Raw genomic sequence first — 12860 nt, 5'->3', positions numbered from 1 at the left:
CGGGGCCCGCATCACCCCGCAAACCGGCGTGCCCAGGCCGGGTCGCTCAACCCGGTAAGGCGCGCAACCCAGCCAAGACCCTTGACTCGGCAAGGTACGTCGACCCGGCCGCAGCGGCTGGCGCAAGGCAACTCAGCCCGGTGCAACGTTGGCTTCCCCAGCAAGCCAACCCACCCGTGGCGTCCACGGCAACCCAGCCATGGGTCAGCTCCCGTCCCATCCAGGCCGTACTATGGGACGAGACCTCAATCACCGATGACCAAGGCTATAGTGCGCCCGCCCATGCCCGTGGTCAGCCGGAGCGTGGCAACAGTGCCCCTTACCTACCTGCTGACCAGGGCTAGCACGGCAACAGTGTTCCTGCCCTCACCGCTGACGATAGCAAGAGGCGGCCTAACGAAGAACACTGTGCGCGGCTCGACTCGGTCACGCCATGACGATTGACAAGACAACGCACAGTCCCCCTAGGCATGCGGGGCCCGCACCTAGGGGAACCCGGCGAACCACAAGCCCCCGAGTGGGACCCAGCCTGGTACCCCGGACACCGACAATACGGACCCACCGACTCGACATATTACCATTGTAACCCTGGGTAGGTTGATCTATAAAAACCCCCAGGAGTCCACGCCTATAGGGGCAGGAGATGATATGTGAGATCCCCGGCATGCAAAGCCATACGAGATAAAGCAAGCAAGCAAGATAGGACTAGCCACTACATAGGAACACCAGAGGGAAGGAGCAGCCCGAGCCTTGGCCAGCCTCCTTCCTCCTCCATACAGCTCCAGGAGCAACATTGTACCATCGATCATCCAACTAAACTCGGGAGGACTAGGGGTGTTATCTCTTCGGAGAGCCTGAACCTGGGTATGTCCGGCGTCCCGCGCCGGCGCATATCGACCTCGCCTCCGAAGCCCACCAGCGCCCTCGAGCCTCCTCCTCTCTTTAGCCATCCCTTGGCATCTGCCGTGCACCCACCATGACAGTTGGCGCCCGCCGTGGGGCAGCTCGAGGAGCTGGCTAGAAGCATGCTTCAGACGGGGCCCTTCTCCTCCTCCGATGAGTCCGTCGCTCTGGCAGACAACGTCATCGACGCGCTCGCCGCCTACTTCACTGCGCTGCGCATCTGTGACGCACTCACGACCGACGAGTACCCCAGCGAGGTGCTCAGCTACTTCGACTCCCCGCTCCCTCTCAGCGGCGGATTCACTGCCGGGGCGATGGACGCCCACGTAGAGGTCTTCGTCACCGGCGATGGCGCCTCTTCCTTGTCGAGCAAGGCGAGAAGAGTCGCCGAAGCCGCGGGCTCCACGGCAGGGGAGCCGTCCGACCCACTGTGTGCCGTGATGCAGAGCCTCCGCATCCCCATCGGCACCGACGTCGACGCCACCAACGTCGCTGAAGCCCGAACCCAGCTCAAGGACAGGCGCCAGCAAATGCTGGACCTGTCCGAGACGATGGCCGCCACCAGGCGCCGCCTGGAAGCTGCTCAGATGGAGCACGACGCCGCCCACGGATTCACGCCCGTCGCGGCCGATCCAAGCCGGGCCGCCGATACTCGCATCGGGGGAGGGGCGATCAGCCGGGCCTTCGGCGCCGTCCGGACCGTCTACGAGACCCCAGTCAAGAACATGTGCGCTGCAGAGGTAGCCCCGGTCGGCCTCGACCAACTCGCGGGCGAGGATCTCAAGGAGCGCATCGGGCGGATGCGCGAGCTCCTCCACGCCGCCAACACCCAGCAGGATCGCCTCAACCAGCTCGCCAAGCCGGTGGGGTCCGGTTCCACCCGCCTTGGCGGACCCGGCGAACTCCTGCACACGGCCTCCTCGCCGCCTGGCGAGGCGCACTCCGGCCAAGCCCGGACCCGGCGCAACCCAGTCGGCACCGCCGCCGACGCTCTGGGCAACGAGCCCGCCCCAGAGACCCAGCGCGGACCCGGCCAGCCAGGCCGGTGTCCGGCTCCACCGACCAGGCCCCTCAAGGCCTGAACGCCAGTCGACTCGGACCGCGCGCCATCGACGACGCCGACGCACGCCACCACATCGATCAGCTCGCTCGCTCCCTGGAGGTGGAGGAGAGTGGCGCTATTGGGCCGGCGTGTTTCGGCCCACACATCCGGGAGGAGCCCTTCCCCAAGGGGTTCATGCTTCCCCGCGACACCCCCAAGTACAATGGGACCGTGAAGCCAAAAGACTGGCTCACCGACTACACCACGGACATTGGCATCACCGGTGCCAATAGTTGTCTCGCCATGCGCTATGCACCACTCATGCTCCAAGGATCGGCTCGCACATGGTTGAACAGCCTGTCGATGAGCAACATCAACGCATGGGTCGACTTCAAGGAAGCATTTGTCCGCAACTTCATGGGGACGTACAAGCGGCCCGGTCGCCCCAGCCAGCTCGCCATGTGCGTGCAGGGGCCGACGGAGACTGGCCGCGAGTACCTTGCACGCTGGACCGAGCTCCAGAACAGTTGTGAGGGTGTCCATGAAGTCCAGGCGATCCAATACTTTGTCAGCGGGTGCCGAGACGGCACCCTCCTCAAGCACAAGCTTCTACGCTCCGAGCCGGCCACCATGGCCGCGCTTATGGTGACGGCGGACAAGTACGCCAACACCGACTCCGCCTTGAAGATCCAGGTGGCACTAGATGAGGCCGGTAAGGCGAAGGCGGTCCCTCCACTGAATTCGGCCGACGAAAGCAGCCGGTAGCAGCACCACTAGAACAACAAGCACAAGGCCGAGCAGCCGGCGCAACGTCACGACAACCGGCTCGTCGCGGCCGCCGAGCCCGCGGCAGACCCGGCAGCGAAGCACCGGCAGACCGGCAAGATGGCATGGCAACCCGCCATGAGCTTTGAAGAGATGCTCGACGCCCCATGCAAGCACCAAAGTGGCGCAAGACCCTCCACGCACACGCTTCGACAGTGCACCATCACCAAGCGCATCATGAGGGGCGACGTTCCGCCTCCTCCGGCTCCGGCTCTGGCTCAAGGCGCAGGGCAGCCACCTCCGCCTCCACCGCCGCCTCCCGCCGGTGGCGCGATGCGGAACGACGCCTACCCGGACCAGAACGTGTCCTACATCGACTTCACCAGCCTCGGCGATGACAAGCGCAGTGAGCGCCTCCTCCGGCAGGAGGTGAACACCGTCGTCCCGGCCAAGACTGATTTCATGCATTGGTCGGATCGCCCGACCACCTGGACCCGGGAGGATCACCCGACAGTCATGCCGAGTCCGGGTGGATACGCCCTCGTCCTCAACCCTACCATCATCGCGCGGTGCACCTGCAAGTTCTCCCGAGTCCTCATCGACAGCGGCAGCAGCATCAACATCCTCTACCGCGACACGATGACCAAGCTCGGCCTCAAGGCCGAGGATCTGGAGCCAACCCGGACCGTCTTCCACGGTATCATACCCGGCCTCTCCTGTTCACCCATTGGCGACAACAGCCACTTCCGACGCGAACCAATCTGGTTCGAGGTGGCGGACCTGTCCAGCGTGTGTCATGCGCTGCTGGGCTGGTCCGTGCTCGCCAAGTTCATGGCAGTCCCCCACTACGCGTACCTGAAGATGAAGATGCCGGGTCACAAAGGCCTCATTACCGTCACCGGCGACTACCGCAAGTCTCTGGAGTGCGCCCGAGACGGCACCAAGCTGGCCGAGTCACTGGTCATTGCCGAGGAGCGGCGCCAGCTCGACCGGATCGTCGCCGTGGCCGGTGAGGCTTCCGACACGTCGATCCCAACCCTGGACCCGGCAGATGAGGCCGCCTTCAAGCCCTCCAAGGAGACCAAGAAAGTGAAGTTAAACCCGGAAGACCCCAGATGCAGCAAGTACGTTGTCGTAGGCGCCCGCCTCGATAACGAATAGGAAGGCGAGCTCGTCGACTTCCTCCGTGAGAATCGGGATATCTTCGCATGGACCCCCAAAGACATGCCGGGTATCCCAAGGAAGTATGCCGAGCACAAAATCCACGTACGCAAGGACGCCAAGCCTGTCCGTCAACCCCTCCGTCGATTTTCCGAAGAGAAGAGAAGAACCATTGGTGAAGAGGTCACCAAGCTCTTGGCGGCCGGCTTCATAATGGAAGTGTTTCACTCCGAGTGGCTGGCCAACCTAGTCCTCGTCCTAAAGAAGAACAAGACCTGGCACATGTGTTCGACTACGCCAACCTCAACAAGGCCTGTCCCAAGGACCCGTTCGCACTCCCGTGGATCGACCAAGTCATCGACTCGACCGCCGGGTGCGAACTGCTATCCTTCCTAGATGCCTACTCCGGCTATCACCAGATCAAGCTGGACCGGGCTGATGCCCTGAAGACGTCCTTCATCACGCCCTTCGGGGCGTACTGCTACATCACCATGTCGTTCGGGTTGAAGAACGCCGGCGCCACCTTGCAACGCTGCATGCAGAAATGCTTGCTACCGCAACTCGGCAAGAACATCCACGTGTACGTGGATGATATCGTGGTGAAGACCAAGCAGCACCTCACGCTCCTCGACGATCTGAAGGAAACATTCGCCAACCTCTGTGAATACAAGGTCAAGCTCAACCCAGAAAAGTGCGTCGTCGGCGTCCCAGCGGGAAAGTTGCTCGGCTTCCTCGTCTCGGAACGCGACATCGAGGCGAACCCGAAGAAGATCAAGGCCATCGAGCGCATGCGCAAGCCAACCCGGCTGCATGATGTCCAGAAGTTCACAGGCTACCTAGCTTCGGTCAGCCGGTTTCTAAGACGGCTGGGCGAGGATGCACTGCCCCTGTACCAGCTAATGAAGAAAACAAGCCCGTTCGAGTGGAAAGGCAAGGCAGACGAAGCTTTCCAAGACCTCAAGCGCATGCTCTCCACCGCACCAGCCCTGGCCGCACCGACCGACAAGGAGCTGCTGTTGCTCTACATATCTGCGGCCTCACGGGCGGTCAACACGGTGCTGGTGGTCGAGCGACCGAAGAAGGGCAAGATCCAGGCCGTCCAGCACCCGGTCTACTACCTGAGCGAAGTGCTCTCCACCTCCAAGCAGAACTACCTACACTACCAGAAGATGTGTTACGACGTGTACCTCACCGCCAAGAAGCTGAAGCAGTACTTTCAAGAGCACGTCATCACCGTCGTCAGCACGGCGCTGATCGGAGAAAATATCAGGTGCCGGGACGCCTCCGGCGAAGTCGCCAAATGGGCGATCCAGCTAGCCAGCCAAACCATCCTCTACGAGCCCCACACCATGATCAAGTCTCAGGCCCTGGCCGATTTCCTCGTCGACTGGACCGAGACCTAGTACCTGCCGCCGCCTCCTGACTCGATGCATTGGCGCATGCACTTCGATGGGTCCAAAATGCGACTCAGCTTAGGGGCTGGCATCGTACTATCATCTCCGAAGGGCGACCGACTCCGCTACGCACTCCAGATCGACTTCCCCGCCTCCAACAACGTCGCCAAATATGAAGCCCTTGTGCACGGCCTCCGGCTCGCCAAGGAACTCGGCATCCGACGCATCTTGTGCTACGGCGACTCGGACTTGGTGGGGCAGCAGTGCTCCGGCGAGTGGGACACCCGCGACTCCAACATGGCAAGCTACCACTTCCTCATCCAGAAGCTGTCCGGATCCTTCGATGGGTGCGAGTTCCTCCACGTCCCGCGTGCGGAGAACGAGGCAGCCGACACGCTCGCCAAGATCGCCTCGTCACGTCAAGCCATCCCGTCCGACGTCTCCCTCTAGCACCTGCGCAGGCCGTCCGTCAAGCCATCGCCGGACTCCGAGTCCATCCACGTCCCAGAAGACCCGGCCGCGCCGCAAGCCGGCCCGGGGACTGCTGAACCCGGAACGGGGGCTGCTTAGCTCAACCCGGCCACCATCACCCCGGACCTGTCCATCGCCGTCACTAACCCGGAGGCTGCTCAACCCGGCCCAGGAGCCGCCGACTCGGAACTCACCCAGGTGGCCGTCTTCACCGCCGTCACAGCCCCATCTTGGGCCCTACCAATTAAAGAATGGCTGGAGAACGGGGTTCTCCCCATGGACGAGACCGAAGCTCAGCAAGTTCAGCGCCGGGCGTCCGCCTACAGCATCATCAACAACGAGCTCGTCAAGCGCAGCTCTACTGGCGTGTTCCAGCGCTGCGTCGAGCAGGACCACGGCATCGACATCCTGCTCGACATTCACCAGGGCGAGTGTGGGCACCACGCCGCATCTCGATCCCTCGTGGCCAAGGCGTTCCGCCACGGCTTCTACTGGCCAACGGCCCTCGAAGACGCTGAGTCGCTCGTCCTCAAGTGTGAAGGATGCCAGCGCTTCAGCAAACGCAGCCAACAGCCGGCGTCGGCACTCCGCACCATCCCGATTGCCTGGCCCTTCGCGGTCTGGGGACTCGATATGGTGGGACCCTTCAAAACCGCTCGAGGCGGCATGACGCACTTGCTGGTGGTAGTGGACAAGTTCACCAAATGGATCGAGGAAAGACCAATCAAGAAACTAGACGGGCCAACAGCCGTCCGGTTCATCAAGGACATAGCGGTGCACTACGGTATGCCGAACAACATCATCACCGACAACGACACCAACTTCGCCAAGGGTGCGCTCGAGCAATATTGCTCTGTCTCTGGCATCCGCCTCGACCTGGCCTCCGTGGCACATTCGCAGTCCAACGGGCAGGTCGAGCGGGCCAATGGACTCATCCTGTACGACATCAACCCGCGACTCGTCGAGCCACTCGTCCGCTCACCCGGCAGTTGGCTTGACAAGTTGCCCGCTGTTCTCTGGAGTCTGCGCACAACACCAAACCGGTCGACCGGGTTCACCCCGTTCTTCCTCCTCTACGGATCTGAAGCCGTCATCCCGACCGACGTCGAGTTCGACTCGCCGCGCGTCACGATGTTCACCGAAGCAGAGGCAAGAGAAGCACACGAAGACGGTGTCGACCTGCTCGACGAGGCGCGCCTTCTGGCACTTAGCCACTCGGCTATCTACCAGCAAGGCCTGAGGCACTACCACAGCAAGAAGATCAAGCCTCTCGCATTCTGCGATGGCGACCTTGTTCTCCGACTCGTCCAAGAGCAGGCAGGCCAGCACAAGCTGTCCTCTCCATGGGAGGGCCCGTTCATCGTGAGCAGGACTTTGCATGACCACAACGTGAAAGTGCAACTATCCCTAGGTGGTTTTGGTAATTCATATCAACATATAGCTCATTAACCTAATACTATTCCAAGACAAATATTTCAGGAAAACTCAATGAATGGCATGGCATGGATGATGAAAGTGGATCCCTCAAAATATTTAGGACGAAAGGATTGGCTCAATCTCAAAAGCTCAAGACTCTACATTTTATATTTTAGTGATCCAAGATCACATTGAGTCTATAGGAAAAGCCAATACTATCAAGGAGGGATGAGGTGTTGCTTAATGAGCCTCTTGCTTCAAGTGCTTAGTGATATGCTCCAAAAAAACCTCAACTACTTTCTCATATCCACATATGACCTAAACCTAAAGTCAAAATTGGTCCCACCGATTCTTTCTATCCGGCGCCACCGAGTTCAAATGTCATAGCCACTGCCACAAACCTTAGGCAAATCGGTCTCACCGATAGGGATCTCGGTCTCACCAAGATGGGATTGTAATCTCTCTATTTCCCTTCGTAACATTTTGGTCTAACCGAAGTGAGCGATCGGTCCCACCGAGATTGCGGTGTAAACTCTTTGTTTCCCTTTCGTAACATTTCGGTCTCACCGAAAAGAGCGAATCGGTCCAACCGAGTTTACCTGACCAACTCTGTGGTTAGCTAATTACCAAAATCGGTCCCACCGAGTTTGTGTAATCGGTCTCACCGGGATTACGTTATGCCCTAACCTAACCATATCGGTCCCACCGAGTTGCATGTCGGTCCCACCGAAATCACTAACGGTCACTAGGTTTACTAAATCGGTCCGACCGAGTTTGTTGATTCGGTCCCACCGAGATTTGTAAATTGTGTGTAATGGTTAGATTTTGTGTGGAGGCTATATATACCCCTCCACCTCCTCTTCATTCATGGAGAGAGCCATCAGAACAAACCTACACTTCCAACTTACCATTTCTTAGAGAGAACTACCTACTCATGTGTTGAGGCCAAGATATTCCATTCCTACCATATGAATCTTGATCTCTAGCCTTCCCCAAGTTGCTTTCCACTTAAATCTTCTTTCCACCAGATCCGAATCCTATGAGAGAGAGTTGAGTGTTGGGGATACTATCATTTGAAGCACAAGAGCAAGGAGTTCATCATCAACGCACCATTTGTTACTTCTTGGAGAGTGGTGTCTCCTAGATTGGCTAGGTGTCACTTGGGAGCCTCCGACAAGATTGTGGAGTTGAACCAAGGAGTTTGTAAGGGCAAGGAGATCGCCTACTTCGTGAAGATCTAGCGCTAGTGAGGCAAGTCCTTCGTGGGCGACGGCCATGGTGGGATAGACAAGGTTGCTTCTTCGTGGACCCTTCTTGGGTGGAGCCCTCCGTGGACTCGCGCAACCATTACCCTTCATGGGTTGAAGTCTCCATCAACGTGGATGTACGATAGCACCACCTATCGGAACCACGACAAAAACATCCGTGTCTCCAATTGCGTTTGAATTCTCCAAACCCTTCCCTTTACTTTCTTGCAAGTTGCATGCTTTAATTTCCACTGCTCATATACTCTTTGCATGCTTGCTTGAATTGTGTGAAGATTGCTTGACTTGTGCAAAGATAGCTAAAATCTGCCAAAAGTCTAAAATTGGGAAAAGGTTAAGTTTTTAATTGGTCAAGTAGTCTAATCACCCCCCTCTAGACATACTTCAAGGTCCTACAAGTGGTATCAAAGCTTTGGTCTCCATTTGCTTTGATTTCCATAGCTTTTGGTGGTCATAGCCTTGGTTTCACAACCTAGGAGAGTACGTCGTCTAGTGAGGGAAATTATCACCGTAGAGGTCCTTACTTTGATGGAACTAATTTTGCTAGTTGGAAGCATAAGATGAAAATGCATATTCTCGGACATAACCCCGCCGTTTGGGCTATTGTGTGTATTGGCTTGCAAGGTGAATTCTTTGATGGGAGGGAACCAAACCGTGAAGCTAGTGCGGATGAATTGAAGATGTTGCAATACAATGCTCAAGCTTGTGATATCCTCTTCAACGGATTATGCCCTGAAGAATTCAACAAAATCAGCCGTCTTGAGAATGCAAAGGAAATTTGGGATACTTTGATTGATATGCATGAAGGTACCGACTCCGTCAAGGAATCCAAGTTGGATGTGCTCCAAAGTCAGCTTTACAAGTTCAAAATGAAGGATGGTGAAGGTGTCGCTGAAATGTACTCTAGGCTTGCTCTTATCACAAATGAGATTGCTGGCTTAGGAAGTGAAGAGATGACCGACAGATTCATCATCAAGAAAATCCTAAGAGCATTAGATGGAAAGTATGATACCATGTGCACATTGATTCAAATGATGCCCAATTACAAGAATCTCAAGCCAACGGAAGTCATTGGTAAAATCGTTGCTCATGAGATGTCACTCAAGGATAAAGAGGAACTTCACAACAAGTCAAGTGGTGCTTACAAAGCCTCATGTGAAGCTCCTACATCATGAAGTGATAAACAAACCATCAATGAAGAATTGAGCTTAATGGTGAAGAATTTCAACAAATTCTACAAGAGTAGAAGCAAAGAAAGAAGCTCTAAGTCAAGGTCCTACAATGAAAAAAGATCTTCCAGTCGAGAGCGCAATTGCTATAACTGTGGGAGACCCAGACACTATTCCAATGAGTGTACGGCACCCTATGAGAGAAGAGAAGATTCTCTCAAGAGAAGAAGTAGAAGAGAAGAATCACCACCAAGAGAGAGAAGGAGTAGAGATGATCGTTATGAACGAAGAACATCCCGGAGAAGCAAGGATTCGGAAAGGAAGGACAAGTCATCAAAGAGCTACACAAAACGAAGACATCAAGCTCATGTTGGTGAATGGGTATCCGGTTCCGACTCTGAGCATCACTCCGAGATAAGCTATCACTCCGACTCCGAACATACTCAAGATGAAGGTGTTGCCGGTCTAGCACTTGTGTCAACCAACTCCTACGACATATTTGATTCACCAAATGAAGGAATTGGAAGATGCTTCATGGATAAAGGCCCTAAGGTAACTCATCCCGTGTAACGCCCCGAAACCGACGCTCCAGAAGACTTCCAGATATTCCGAGTTTCGCCGTGTGTTTTTATTTGTGCTTGCTCTATTTATTTTTGCATTGCATCATGTCATCATGCCAGCATGTCATTTAATTTTTAAACCTCAACTAAATAAATTGCATAGATCTTTTGATCTATTTAAATCAAGGGAATTCACATGGTGACTTCTCTTTATAACATATCCTCCCAATATTAGGGAGCTATATTAAATATTTCATTAATTTGGAATCACCATAACACACTTGCAATTTAATTATCATGCCTTTTGCTTCATGTTTGTTCTCCAAACTTTCTCCATATTTCTTTCTCCATTTATCGAGGCTCCTCCTAAAGTCTCAACATTTTGGACACTCCTAAATCCTAGACTCCATTCAAACTCCTTTGGCGCAAGTTAAATAATTTTGGGTTTAACTTCGCCTATTTTGCTGGAACCACTTTTGTTGGGTTGGAAACATTCCATAAAGCCTTACAAAAATATCCCACCATTGTATTCTTCTCCATGGCCTCTTCTCTTGATTCTTTTTGGTCTCTCTGTATTTTTCTGTAAGGAGTATATCAAGAGAGAGGGGAGCAGTGCATGGCCAAAGCCCACTTAAGGCCCACCTGCGGCCTGACCTAGCCGGCCCAAGAGGCCTGCCCGATCTCCTCTTATCAACCCACTCGCTCGACCCCCTCTCCCTCATTCCCCTGCTAGCACCGCCTCTCACACACATGCATCACACATGAGAGGAGCGCCCGCGCCCGATCCCCTCAAGCTTGCCACCGGGCCATGACCTCCTCGCCTGCCTCCTCGTCTACCCGGCGCCTTTGCCTCGTCAGCTCCGTTGCCAGGGGAGGAGCCCTTCGACCCATCCCTTTCGGCCCGACTCCGGCGAGCGCCGCCCCGTCGACTCTCCAGCCGCTCCTTTGCAGCTCCTCCTCCGCCTCGTCCTCACGTCCGGCCTCGTCTCACGTCCGGCCTCGTCCCCGACCCGCCGTTCGCCTCCTCCATCGACCGTCCGGGCCACCAGTGCTGTTGACGGCCGAAGCCCGGCCGCGTCATAGCCTCTACTGTCGGCGACCTCGACCATCCCTACGCCAAGCCCCGCCACCGGACTGCTACCTCGCCTCCTTCTTCTCTTCCTCATGCGCCAGCGGCCATGGCTGCCTCATCATCAAGCTCGCCTTCGTCTCCCTGGCGGCCGACTGCCTCGACCTCCTCCGCAAGTCCCACGCCAAGTCCCATGCCAAGTCCCTCTCCGGCGTCCTCTGTTCGGGAACAAGCACGAAGTTCGCCGCTTCCCTTTGCGTGTCCCGTGCACCTGGAAATCGAGCAGCAATGCTCGTTCTCGAGAGCATTGACCAGCCGCCTTCGCCAGCTCCTTCGGCCTCACCTCGTGGCCCTTCTCCGGCAACTAGCGCCCCTCCATGGACGAACACCACTGCCTATGCACGCCTCTGGATTCGTCCAAGTCCGATGATGTTTTTGTACAACTACGCTGCGGAGACCAAGACCACAAGTCCGCACGGGAGCCCAAACGACTACTTCCACGACGATGCGAGTACAAGTACCCTCTTCGTGGTTTTCGCCAAGTACCACGACGCCCGGAGCCCTCGGATCCATCAAGTCCAACAACGACTGTGTACAACTACCGGCGACGCCGAACATCTATGGATCGTGTACGACTACGAAACGTTAATGACTACTTCCACGATGCCATGTACCACTACTTCCACTACCATCGCGAACAAATACTTCCCCTACGACCCGTGAACGATTACTTCCCTCAATGATTTTGAACCGCCCCGAAACGCACGCTTCAAAGGTATAACGACGAGACGACTGCCCGTGTATGATTGTGTGTTGTATGAGATGCTCGTGTTTGCACCGTGCCCATTTGTCTGTGCACATTCCTCGTTTGCCATGCCGCCGTCCCGTGGGAACCCGGTAACCGGGATCACCCCCACCATCTTTGCATGTTCTGCACATCCACGCTTTCGTTCGCACTGACATCTCAATGAGTTGTCGGATCATCGAAATGTTGCCGTGGCACCATTTTCGTTATCGTTGCCGTGGCACCCCTTTCGTTCCACCACGGTGACGAATGCTTCATAACATGCTCATGTCAAAATTTTCATAAAATTGCATAAACTTGTATATGTCATCCGCATCATGATAACAACAATTAAAATGTTTAAAATTGTTGTTTGCGTTAAATTGCTAAATAACATATGGGGATCTCAGGCAAGATGACCATTACCCTCGATATCAATTCTATCTTTGCTTGCTAGTTGCTTCGTTCTATCGCTATGCTACGCTACCTATCACTTGTTTACCATGCCTCCCAAGTTGCCATGTCAGCCTCTAACGTTTTTCACCCTTCCTAGCAAACCGTTGCTTAGCTATGTTACCGCTTTGCTCAGCCCCTCTTATAGCGTTGTTAGTTGCAGGTGAAGTTGAAGATTGCTCCATGATGGACAGGATTATGTTGGGATATCACAATATCGCTTATTTAAATTAATGCATCTATATACTTGGTAAAGGGTGGAATACTCGGCCTTATACCTGGTGTTTTGTTCCACTCTTGCCGCCCTAGTTTTCGTCATACTGGTGTTATGTTCCTTGATTTTGCGTTCCTTACACGGTTGGGTGATTTATGGGACCCCCATGACAGTTCGCTTTGAATAAAACTCCT

The sequence above is a fragment of the Triticum aestivum genome, chromosome 2B (genome assembly GCF_018294505.1).
Source record: "Triticum aestivum cultivar Chinese Spring chromosome 2B, IWGSC CS RefSeq v2.1, whole genome shotgun sequence".
NCBI classification, from domain to species: domain Eukaryota; kingdom Viridiplantae; phylum Streptophyta; class Magnoliopsida; order Poales; family Poaceae; genus Triticum; species Triticum aestivum.
This window is presented reverse-complemented; position numbering follows the sequence as displayed.